Source organism: Schistocerca gregaria, chromosome X (assembly GCF_023897955.1).
Source record: "Schistocerca gregaria isolate iqSchGreg1 chromosome X, iqSchGreg1.2, whole genome shotgun sequence".
NCBI classification, from domain to species: Eukaryota; Metazoa; Arthropoda; class Insecta; order Orthoptera; family Acrididae; genus Schistocerca; species Schistocerca gregaria.
The window spans coordinates 826,680,926-826,693,964 of NC_064931.1; positions in this window are offsets into that span (position 1 = coordinate 826,680,926).

Below are 13,039 nucleotides of genomic sequence, written 5' to 3' on the forward strand. Positions count from 1 at the left end.
CGTCACGTGACGAGTATTCCGATACGCGTTCCGCACGCATTAATCAGCTCCGCAGATGGGACTTCCGCGCCACGCACCATTTATCAGCTACCCCACAGCGCTCTTGTTCGGGCTATTGTTATGATCACGTCACGGTGAAAAGTGAGTTCCACTTTAGCAGCTACGGCGTGGGAACAAGTCTTTCGAGGTTGCTGGTCACCTGTCGCCTGTATATAAAATTTGTTGTTGTTAGGCATTACATTTTACGAATGTTGCTCAGTGTTTAGTCAATTAAGAAATCTATTTCACTTAACTGAGAAAACATTAGATAAAATCCAAAAATTGGTACAGCATGTGAAAAAATAAAGTTTACATTTACACTTACGGAACTTAACAACTAGAGTTTTTAGGTATGTACATTCTAAACACTATAATAAAGTAAGCACAACCAAACGAAAATAGTAGAATAGCTTTACAAGTAGCAAACAAAACTGTCAGAACATCTCAGGGCGTGTTCGTGTGATAATCTAGTAACAATATCTTGCATGGAAGGCCAACTAACTAGTGGTGTCAACTCCAGTGGAATAAGTGATCTGAATGAAGTAACACACTCGACAGGACAAATGTGTCGTCAGTGGTACTGTTAGCTTACAGTGTTACAGGAAACACAGTCAACGTCTATGACATTTCTGATGTAGCCACTAATTACGTTACTTTCGGCGGGGTTCCAGTTTGCGGCGTAAGTGGCGGTAATATCGTACTTTCCTGTGATGTATGGGGAATTATTACATAAAACACGAACGGTTGGGTGACACTTGCGGTGCCACTATCCGAATGTAGTTTTATATTTTTAGACCATGAGGCATCGGACGTCTGGAAAGCGGCTATCGCGTGTAATAAGCCTGAATAGCGTTGCTATGTAGTTCAGACTACTACACGGAATAACTGAATAAATATTGGCGATGGCGTACAAGAAATTGAATGTTAAATGAATTCTGATTTTCATTAACAAAAATAACCTCTTTGAAGTGACGGAACAGAATGCACTAACTGGTGTACGTTAATCACGCCTAGCAGTCGAAAAACATTTACGTAACACAATATACACACACATATGATAAACACTTGAACTTGCTGTAAGTTAGATTGATTTACACCAAATGTCAGTAATGATTTTAATGTTACTGAATTTGCATTGTACTGAAGGTACAAAGAGTACTGTGGTGGAAATAAATTCTTTAATTGAATAGTCAATGAACACTATAGAACTGATGGTTATTAGAGATGTTAAAAACATTGCTTTAGAATAATTTTGTTCTAATGAAATTGAATGAGATTTTACATTGATAATGTACGGAAAAGGCACCACATCGAGTTGAATTGTAATTAATGTGGCACAGTACCTGGCGTCTTCTGTCAGTTGTATAATCCGGCAGTTGTTGGAAACTTTCGGCGTTAACTCCGATTATATCCTGTTGTTGCATTAATACGCTGATACTCACGTAATATAGCCTTTTTACTAGTATTGCTGCACACACTGTGATGGATTTGGGATAATAATGAACTATTTTCTGTAAATAATTGATGACACTCGTGGAATGCACTTTGAATCACAAGCTTATTATTTCACTCAGACATTACACTGTAGAGAACGTTACTTGATAATTACATAAACTGGTTCGCTACGGATAAATGTACTTGTTATGGCGGCGGTATAAAACGCACTGTCCATAAAAACACTGCCGTACGACAACTACTAGTTCGCTGCTTGTGCTGACGTGAGCTCCTCAATGGATCTCATACGGCAGTAAGGTCACATTGCAACATTAGCTGCAGACACTGGTCACTTCATACCTTGCTGCTGGTCGCTGCAGTCCGTCGTAAATTACGCAGACTTCTACAAGGCGTGCCACGTGCTTTTGAGCGGGAACAGCAACTATATCGCTCACAAGCCGTCTCCGTCGAAATGTTGCATCCTGCAAGCCTTATTGTCCATTTGACTTGCTGACACACCATAAATCCAGCTGGTGTTTGTTGTAAGCTCACTTTTAACTGTCTATAAGAAACGTTCCCGTACCGTATTAAAACCGTCACTTTCGCGCCGCGTAATCACTGTTCTGCATCTGAACAGTTCCAGAACACATCTCTCTCTACTGCCAAATTCACGCGCCAACCTGCATTGTCCGCGTTCTCGGGGATTTCCCTCACATTTAAACATTAATTTACACTATGCCAAGTTCTCTATTTACAAATGGACATACCATAACATTACCATATTCAATAACACTTATTAAATTAATATTTTACTATATGTAATAATATTATTCTAGTTTAATGCTTCTTTATTTCGCAGCACTATTCAGATACTGTCTTACTCGTAGCGCTATTTCATTTGACTGCCGCCAGGTGGAAGCACCTGTGCTTTTGTTTGCGCAACTATCCAACAGATGGAATCAGCGTTCACTTATACAACTGCTGCGCCTTGGCTATGCTTCGTTGTGGCATTACACCCTGTAAAATCTCAGTGTCTATCACAGACGAGCACTATTCCTTCGTTGTTCTAGCAAGTGCCTATACCAGATCTTTGCTATCCTCTACTTGTAAACACGGTCATTTTTCAGTATCGTTCACCACATGCCTAGGTGTGGGATAAAGCAATGGACATTTAAAATTGCCTCTCCAGCTGGACTCTGGGATTTCAAGTGGCTGCCGGTACCAGGTACAGATACTCAAATTCCGAGGACCTCAGTCAGAAAAGACGAGAATGCAAACATTACATCATTCGTTGATGAGCGTTTGTGACAAGCGATGCAGCTGTAGGAGATCTCAGACAGACAGCTTTCTCTTCTCATATCACGCTTCACTAGTTTCAAATATGCTAACTATTCTGTAAAATCGACACTTTCTGGTTGTATATATTTACAGAATTTGCAGATTTGATAAGCCAAGTAAGTATGTAAATTTTTGTACTGTGCAGCCATATACTGTACAAACCATTATTTGTTAAATGGAGTACTTTCGCTACCTTATTGCTAGTTATTCTTCATAGCTTGAAAAGTTATCGATATTAATGCCAAAGTCTGTGCTTCTTGTAAATCTGGGCGTCAGTGTTGTATTAACCAATTTCAACGATTATTTATTTTACTCTGCCTTTTCCCTCCTTTTCCCTATTTAATTGTGTGCACATCAGAGTGTAAGGGATTGCGATGAGCTAACTGGGAAATAAAATTTACACCACCCTGTATTAATACATCAACAAATACGCATCTGTTGAGACCAGTTGATCTCAAATGGTGCTTCGAGTCGAATCTGTAATTCTAGTGTTTTGGCAGTTGGGTGTCTTTAGCGTGGATATAAACGGCGTTGTTCAAGAGCAACGGAAGAAGCTAAGAAATGATTTCATTGGTGGGACTAACATAACGATCAGGCCAACAAAATGTAATGATACATGCAGCGTGAAAGTCAGAGTTGACAGTAGACTGAGCTCTGCTGCTATGGGGTCGCACCAACTGCCAATGGATGGCCGCAAAAGTGATCATTGTTAGTGCGAGATACTGAATATTCTGCCCTCTGCCTCAATGTTATGTGTCGCTCAGTAATGAAGTGCTCTAACAACGGAAATTTTAAGAACTTACCCCTACCGATGTCATTCATACTGATAAGATGTGTAGTGCACGACTAGGATTTTAACATACGTAAAAACAAAGACGCAACTCTCGAGCATTTCCGAGTTAATCGAGTTTGAAAATTTTACACGTGCTGGTATACTTCAAACGGTAGGTTGTTGTCAAGGTGTCTGTAGTAACTAAGCGCTGAGTTTCAGAAATGCGATGTCTTTGTATCCGATCTTCCTGCCGGTACTTCCTTTTCTTTCATCCCCACGTACTTCTAATAACAGATTTATTATGACTGTGTAAATTAACAGCATTTAATGATTCATTTACTATTTTCATAACCTTTATCTCGGAAAAAGCAGAAACAATTTCATAGGGACAATGGAAATAAAAAATTACATACAAGAACTTTCAATAAAATCAAGATACTCATTTTATTTATTTTACTGTATCTACATTTGTGGCAAGTATAATGTGTAACCTGTAGAGCATAGTACGAACCAAGCTGATACTGAATGTAGAAACGTAGAAGTCAGTAATTACTGTAATGAACGCCGAATTTTTGCATTTGCGTGGCTTGTCAATGTGTGTATTCGAAAACAAACATGGTTTACATTCATAAACAGTTCTCGATCGTCACACAGTTTCGGGGCGTACCACACATCTCTGTTGTTATAATTACATGGGAATGAAGAAGCAAATATACTGGCAGTGAAATTCGATGCACAGATCCCCGGCTTATAAAACTAAGAGCTTACTTGTTTGGCTGCAAACTTCTTAAACGCCAACGACCATATGAAGTATATAAGAGAGTAAATTTTTCAAACTCCATTTTCACAAAAAGGCCGAGCGGTTCTAGGCGCTACAGTCTGGAACCGCGGTACCGCTTCGGTCGCATGTTCGAATCTTGCCTCGGGCATGGATGTGTGTGATGTCCTTAGGTTATTGAGGTTTATGTAGTTCTACGTTCTAGGGAACTGATGACTTTAGAAGTTAAGTCCCATAGTGCTCAGAGTCATTTGTACCATTTTCCACAAAAAGGATTGAGAGTGACGGCTTCCTGTTTACATATGGTGAAGTCCTAGTCGTCCCGTGCAAACCCTGGCAGTATGAATAAAATCAATTACGAGAAGCTCGTACGGTCCTCTTTTAAGCGCCAGTAGAAAGCACTGAAGCTCACATTGCTATTGGTACTGAAAGAGATAAGATCAGTCAAAAGTTGTACAAAGGATATAATGATTTTCGGAAAGGATAGATTAACACATTTGGTGAAAGATATAGTTTACCTTTTAGCGAAATTGAAATAGATAGTTCCTGTGAGTTAGTATGGACAGACTTTATGCTTCACAAACGGAATAATTTAATAACTGGTTCCTTTTTCCGACTCACCAACTGATATGATACAGTTGCTGAACAGTTCAAAGGATCCTTGGAGTCTCATTTAAAATTGGTACCACACTCACAAATTATGGTTGGTGGTATCTTATATCTATCCGCGATATGTTGGCGTAAATACATGTTTAAAACCGTTGAGAGGCAATAAATGTCCGAAATCGGACTGAATGCTTTCTCAGAAAATTATTTTGAACAGTTATTTCAGCAACCCACTCGAATTGTAAATTGTTGCAAAAACATACTTGACCTTTTAGCAACAAATAATTCTGAGCAAATCGGGAGCACGATGACGGGTACAAGGATAATTGACCATAAGATGGTTGTAGCTAGATAGAATACCTCAAAATCCAAATCCACCAAAAATAAACGCAAATTATATCTGTTTAAAGAGGAAGATAAAAATTCGTTTGACGCATTCGTAACTGACAGTCTCCACTCCTTCCAATGTAACTGCAGACCGAAACTGGTTTAAATTCAGAGAAATTTTATCGACGACAACTAAGCGATATATATCAAATAAATTAATAAGGAATGACACTGATCCCCCATCACACATAAAACATGTCAGTACGCTGCTGCACAGGTACGAAAAAAATTATGCGAAATTCAAAGGAACGCAAAATCTCCGAGACTGGCGATGATACCATGAAGCTCGAAATTTAGCTCGGAATTGACTGCGAGATGCTTTTAATAATTTCCGGAACGAGACTCTGTCTCAAAATCTGATAGAAAATTCAAAGAGGTTCTGGTCATATGTAAAGTACACCAGCAGCAATCCACGGTCAGTACCTTCACTGTTCGATAGCAAGGGAGATGTTCCCAATGACAGCGTCACTAAAGTGGAATTATTAAACACGGTTTTCCGAAATTCCTTCGCCAAAGAAGACAAAGTAAATGTTCCACAATTCGAAGCAAGAACAGCTACCAAAAAGAGTAACTTAGGATTCGATATCCTCGGTGTAGTGAACCAGCTTAAATCACTTAATAAAGGGAAGAGCTTCGGTCTATAACACCTATATCGATGAGAAGCAGGTTTATATTATGTATCTGTGATTATGAAGTGTTTGTTCTTTGTTACTTGAGGTCACTGATTTTGACAAGAAATTTAAAGTTTGTAATGTATGTATGGAAAAAACTAAATAATGTTTAAAATAGTGAAATTTTATAATATATGCATGTTTATACAGAAAACATTGTATATTGAAAGCTGGTTCCTGCTTAGGACACTTGTATAACGTAAAAGATTTAGGGAAGTCCCTTGGCAACGGAAGTGGCTTGGCGAAATACAAAAGGTGGTTTTGGCGGTCGAACTGGTCGGCCCCTTGGTAGGAACGGTAAGCAGTCAGTGGCTAGCCGTAGCATGGTACACATCGAGGGTGCCAATGGAGGCATTTGGAAGCCGTTTTGCAAGGAATTATGCCTCGGATGTGAATCTTGCTGTTGCATGGTACTCTCGGCAACAAGGAATGGCTCTAACACGTAGAAAAAAATCTGTTCCCATGAAGAAATTGTTAAGAGGAGTCAAACCTCAAGAGCCTTGAGTACAGTTAGCCGGCACGGCGCTTGCCACCACTACTTCGCCACTGTTCGACCAAGCTTCAACGCATACAGATATGTATTATAGCACGGACCAGTTAATTTGTGTGTTTTCAATAATAATCCAAGTACTATAAACCTGTGTTTAGAATCATAACTTTTATCCTAATTATGAACCTATGCAGGTTCCCATCCTAAAACCGAGTATCCTGTTTCTAACGAATTAATGATTGATTTCTGTGTATTAAATGTGCTAAAATTCAGTGCCAGACTGTGTAAATGTTACTGTCTAAAATACCTGCTTCACAGATGATCAAAAAGACACACACGTTAAACTTATCTGAAACATAATTTAGCCTTCTTTGCTAGCATGAATGATTTTTTAGAGGTTAATCGAGCTCAGTGTTGAGTAATTTGCTTTGAAGGATGAAAATATAAACTATTCCAAGTTGAGCTAAGAATTAAATTTATTTGAACTGAATCATACTACTAAAATAATCATAGAGATTAACTAATGATACAGTATCAGCTTACGGCTCCGCACCATAATTTTCTCATATTAGAAAGATAATGAGAATATTATTGCTACTAAGAAAATCTGATATAGTTCTATAAATAGGTGTATAAACTGTGTAATTGTGGCATTATTTAATTTTATTTGTGGTAATTTTATGTCAGTTTAGTCAGAAACGTTTCCATGTCCAACTTCAGTTCGGTGCTTCCTGCAGTAACATCTCAATACTGAGTCACGTAATGATCGTGATTGCAACTGTGATTATTATGCGGTGGGTGTAATTTTGCTTTCTGTGACAACTGGTTTGTGTATTAATGGTTACTACTGCTACCTACGACTTAGATTGCCCTGTATTCGAGTGTATCCAGTATGCTATTCACAGGAAAACTCAATGAAAGGCACTTCAATAACTAATATTCAATTTTCTGAAACATGATATTTCAAATTAATGTGACTAATTGGGCTAGCGACCGGTTGTTGTTTCATTCGTGTGAACTTTTCTGTTTTCATCAAACCTCAGAGTTTAGGCCTGTTTAGTCTTCTGTTAAATTGCAATATGTTCAGAATTAAAGTCCGATACCGTTATCCATTAGACACAATCACGGTCAAAGTTAAAAATCCTCCCAGAAGGTAACTTTGGTTTGTGTCACATCAAGCGAGTGTTATAGGTCGAGACTGTATACCAATTAGGTTCCTTTTTAGAGTACGCTGATTAAATAGCTACATACTTAGCAGTCACATATAACCGCTCGTTCGACGGAAGCTCGGCACGTTCAGACTGGAAAACTGCAAATATCAGGCAAATACTCAAGAATGGAAATATGAACAATTCTGTGTACTACAGATCCGTATCATTAACGTCGTTTTTCAGTAGGATTTTAGAACACATACTATGTTCGAAGTTTATGAATTACGTCAAATGTGACGGCCTTCTGACACATAGACAGCGAGGTATCGGAAAATATCATTCTTCCGATTCGCATCTAGCCCTTTATTCACACGAAGTAACCAGTGCTTTCAGTAGGTGATCCCAGACTGCTTCCTTATTTCTAGATTTCCGGACGTCTTTTGAAACTGTTCCTCACAAGAGACTTATAATCAAATTGTGTATAGTTTCATTTGTGCGAGGAGGACTGGAATCCTGATTTCCTGTCAAAAAGGTCACAATACGTAGTAGTCCATAGAACGTCATCCGTTAAAGTAGATGTGATATCTATCGTAACCCCAGGACGTGTTATAAGCTCTCTGCTGGTCCAAATCTGTATTAATCTGCGCAGCACTCTCAGATTTTCTGCAGATGATTCGGTCATTTGCCGGCCCCATACATACGGATAAATTATCATTGCAGTAAAACAATAGGAACCAGAGTTCAGACGGAGACATTTAAGTTTTAGCTTTTCCAGTACGCTGTTCAAGAGTGGAACGGGAGAGCCTCTTCCAGGCACTTAATTCTTAATTGCAAAGTAGTCAGGTAGATGTAGATCAAAGCAGCCCCACAAAAATTACATGTGCCCGTTGTCTGTTTTTTCTGGAAACCGTTACTGACCATCAATGAGAAAGCTTATTCCGAGATTATCATCGGTAGAAGCTGTGTATTATTGTTTTACATCATCGTATATATCTTTATTTAAATACTTTTGAGTAATAAGTGCTACTGTAAAGCGTTGCTACTATAAATTAAGCGTTGTTACACATAGTTCATATTTGGAAAAATATAAGCAATAAAAGGAAGTTCGCTGCAGAGAACGCATCGTCTAATTACACCCTAAAGTCTATTTTATTTGTCCATTAGTATTGAAATCTTATCCGAGGACTTTGAATTTGAAGACAATTCATTACTCTATACTTTTGGTACTTGGCAAAGCGTGACACTGCTTTGGCTCACAGAACTCCGTTATTTTTACCAAACGAAACGTGTTTAAGAGCATCCTGCGTCATTTTGAAAGTGCAAGTTTCTAGAGCAGTCCGATTCAGCGATAATTCTACATACGCTGGGAAAACCGAAAGAGTGAAGACTTTGCATTTGACTTGGAGTGTGGGTCTTCCCCTAGGATGGAGCGAGGGCACTTGTTAGCGTTTGGGAGTTGGCCGAGCCCTGGGAGCAGGATGTTTGCGGAAGCCGCAGGCTGCCCTCCGGCCAGCCCTTACGTCTCCACCTGGCCCCAAGGCGCACGCCCTGCCAAAACACTACTACTCACAGCCAAAGGCGCTCTCAATTAATGAAATGGACTCATAGCTTATATTAGGCTGTAGTCACATCCCAGAGCTATTCACGTGCTTTAAATTTAATTAGATTATTCTCGCCAGTCCTAGAGGAAGATTTTACATTCCTAACTAGGAAAACGAAATAGTGATATGTATTAATGGAACGTACACGAACTTAATCCAGATAAGCTTCAGCCACGAATGGAGCAACACAACGTTGCAAAGAGTCTTGAGAAGCGAGTTTAAAATACTCTACAAGAATACAGAACTGGGAAGACAATATTAATTAACAGTGAATATGTACAAACAGTTTACGAGTTTTTGTCGAAGACAACAACTACGTGAGCAACCATAGTAATAAATAGTAGAGCAAAAATAGCCCCGAGTGCTATTAGAAAAATAAGGTAAGTTTTCAAAATTCAAATTCCTAAGTGCCTGCAATTGAGAGTTTACAGTGTGTACTGTAAGACATGAATTAGGGAAACACACATGGGCATGAAATGCGTGAAATGATATGGTCACGAATATGATACCCCTTTTGCATAACTTTGGTTAAAGTTTATGAGTATGTAAACCCTGACAGTAATTTATTTATTATGAACTGCAGACTAAAAGTGGAGAAACTGCAGAAAAGTAAGAAATTAAGAAGATGGTATCTGCGTAAACTGAAAAAAATCAGAGATTGTTGATAGTTTCATAGCAGCATTAGACAACGACTGACTGAAACATGGGAAAGGAATACAATAGAAGCCAAGTTGTAGCTTTCAGAGATGATACAGTATCAAATAGATATAAACATCGTACCCAGTAGAACTCTATGGATAATACACGATATGTTGAATTTAACTTAATAAAAGAGACAATACAGAAATACTGCAAGGAACAGTCCGTTAATGTAGAGGAAGGCATCATTGTCCATAAGGCTGAGATGGCATCAATGATTACACCACTTATAAAGACTGTTAAGAAAAGTCAGTAAATGATTTTGTTTAGCAAGAGTAAGAGAATACACACTACGCAGTATCTGAGCAGCCAACATCAAATGTTTTGTTCTGAGGACGAAAATATGGAGCACAAACGGATAAAATTCAAATCATTGTTCAATACGCTGTAGATAAGTACGTACCGAACAATGTTTTATAGAATAAAAAAGACCCAACGTGATTTTTTAACCGTGGTAGAATGATGCTACGTAAGCAGATTTAAGAGAACTCATAACTTATCTGGCAAACAAAATCTCAACGAAGCGAAAAGGAAAGTACGGAGAGCATTCAGAGAAGCGATTAATTAATCGGAAGAAAATTTTTGTCAACTGATCTGATTAAAAACCCCGAGAAGTTATGGTGGATCGAAATCACCTATTATGCTAGTAACTGACCATACTAGCAAACGGAAGACGACAGAGGGAAAGCCGAAATTCTGAATTCAGTCTTCCAAAACGGTTTCACTGCGGAAGACCGTAACACGTCCCATCATTCAATTGTCACGCTAATGGTACATACTGAGGTAAGTGATAGCGGAATATAAAAGTAATTACAATCGCTTAGCAGTGAAAGACCGTGTGTAGCAGACGAGATACGCGTAAGGTTATACAGAGATTACGCGAAAGTACTTGCTCCCCTTTTAGCAGCGGTCTATCGTATGCCGCAAGGAACGGAAGGTACCTAGCCACAGGGAAATTGTGCACGTCATTTCTGCCTTCAAGAAGAGTCGTCGAACATATACACATAATTATAAACCTACAATGCTGACGTCAATCTGTTGCAGAATTCTGTAATATGTTTCATATTCACGTCGTGTGACAACTTTGGTGACGGAAAATCTGCATTGTAAAAATCAACACAGTCAGCACGAATTCAGGAAATATCGTCCTTTTGAAACGCAAATAGCTCTTTACTCTCACGAATTAATGAGTGCTATCATTTCTAGAAAGCTTTGCACATCGTTCCTCACAAGCGGCTTCTAATCCAACTGCGTGCCCACAGAGTATCGTCTCGGTTGTGTGCAGGATTCGCTGGTCTGTCAGGAAAGTCACATGTCGTTGTAAATGACAAAAACTCGCCCAGTGAAACAGAAGTGGTTTGGAGACACTCTGAGCAGCCTCCTTAGACTGCTTGCAGATGATACTGTCGGTTACCCTCTGGTGAAGTCATAAGAAGCTCAAAACCATTCGGAAAATGATTTAGACAACATATCAGTATGTTGGGGATTAGTAATAGATTCTAAGTAATAGAAAGTGCTAAATGAAACCCGTTAAATGTCGGTTGTACGATAAATCACAAGAATCTAAGGATGTCAGTTCAAGCTAGGGATTAAAATAACCAACAACTCAAATTGCAACGATCATATAGAAAATTTTGCGGGGAATGTGAACCACACACTGCGTTTTGTTGGGAGAACTATTACAAATTGCAATCTATTTGCTACAGAGACTGCCTACATTACGCTTACCCGTCTTCTTCAGAATTACTGTTGCGCGATTGCGATCCTTACCAAACAGGATTGCAAGAGGACTTAGAAAAAGCTCAAAGAAGGGTAGCTTGTTTTGTATTGTGTTGAAATAGAGGAGAAAGCTCCACGGATATAATACGCGAATTGGGCCGACACTAATTAAAACAAAGGATTTATCCGATGTGGGAATATATTTTCACGAAATTTCACTCACAAAACTTTCTTCTCCGAATACGAAAAGATTTTGTTGACACCCACCTACCTGGGCAGAAATGATCACCGTACTAAAATGGGAAAAAATTCGAGCACTCACGAAAAGATTTAAGTTTTAGGATTTCCCTTTGGCAGTTCCGGAGTGCAACCGTAAAGAAACAGTGTGATAGTGGTTCGATGAACCTTCTGCAAGGCACTTACGTGTGAAGCGCGGAGTACTCATGTAGATGCAGATGCGGAATCCGCAATCAGAGATCGTGCAGACTCATGTCACCGAGCTCGTCCATACGATCTAGCGCACCGTCGACATTGGCTCTTATCTAGATGCTGTGCTTCTTGACTTCATTAAGGCATTTTATACAGTTCCTCACTGTTTATTGAATACAATGTGTGCATTTCTTGTATAGGCCAGAAGTGTTACTGGATTAAAGACTTCCTTCTAGTCAGAACTCAACACAGTGCTCTCAACGGAACAAAATCTGCGTACGTAAATGTATTTTATAGAGTACCACAAGAAAGTGTGATAGGAACGTTACCGTTTACAGTATATATAATGATCTTGTGTATAACGTCGGGAACTCCACGAGACTGTTTGGCTCTTTGCAGATGATGGCTTTGTTTGTAAGAGGTTAGCATATTCAGAGGACTGTAGATAACAAAAGGAGGACCTGCAGGGGATTGATGAATGGTGCCAGAATTGGCAGTTGACCCTTAACGTAAATAAATGTTACATATTGCACATAGGCAAAAGGAATCACGTACTTTACATTTGCACTGTTGGTGTCCAATTTCTGAAAACTGAAAGTCACGCAAAATACCCAGAAGTAATCTTCTGGGGCAACCTTAAGTGGCATAACATCATAAAACAAATAGTAAAGAAGCCATATAACAGACCGAGATTCGTAGCTAGAAACTTAGGGAATTGTAATTCAGTCACAAAGGCAGTTGCTCAAAACACTTTTTCGATCGATTCTCGAGTATTGCTCATCAGTCTGGGACCCGTACCGTTTTGGGTTAGTAGAAGAGGTAGGTAATATATGGTGAAGAGACGCACATTTAGTCACGCGATCGGTTAGTCGGCGGGAGACTTACGAAGATGGTCGACGAACACCACCTGGAGTTGCTTACAGAG